The sequence below is a fragment of the Calidris pugnax genome, unplaced genomic scaffold (assembly GCF_001431845.1).
Source record: "Calidris pugnax isolate Ruff unplaced genomic scaffold, ASM143184v1 scaffold9, whole genome shotgun sequence".
Classification (NCBI taxonomy): Eukaryota; Metazoa; Chordata; class Aves; order Charadriiformes; family Scolopacidae; genus Calidris; species Calidris pugnax.
Genome location: NW_015090778.1, coordinates 2,809,403 through 2,809,956, shown reverse-complemented (window position 1 = coordinate 2,809,956; position 554 = coordinate 2,809,403).

Sequence of the window (554 nt, the reverse complement as noted above, 5' to 3'; positions counted from 1 at the left end):
GGTGGGCTCCCCCGCCGTGTCCCCCTCAGCCTGCAGTGCTCCCCACTGGGCTGGGTGCGACCCACGACCCCTCACACAGCGGCAGGGCCCAGCTCCCTCAGACTGCGGCAATGGGGGGTCCCCGCTCCCCTCTGGGGTCCCCACTCCCCTCAGGGATACCCACTGGCCCCACTACCCTCAGAGGTGCCTGCTACCCTCAGGGGATCCCGCTGGCCCCTCTCCCCTCAGGGGTCCCCGCTCCCCTCAGAGGTGCCTGCTCCCCTCAGGGGATCCCACTGGCCCCTCTCTCCTCAGAGGTGCCCGCTCCCCTCAGGAGATCCCACTGGCCCCTCTCCCCTCAGGGGTCCCCGCTCCCTTCAGGGGTGCCGGCCCCGCTCCCCGCTGCCCTCACGCTCGGATGCACCGCCGAGCGAGGTCAAACATTCAAACTCATTAACATTCCTCCCGGTTACCGGGGAGACGGCTCCCGCCAGCGGCCTCGCCAGGCGCGGCTCCCCGCGGGCGGGGGTTGCTGCGCGGCCGCGCTCCCCGCCGGGTCCCCGCGCACTGGCCAG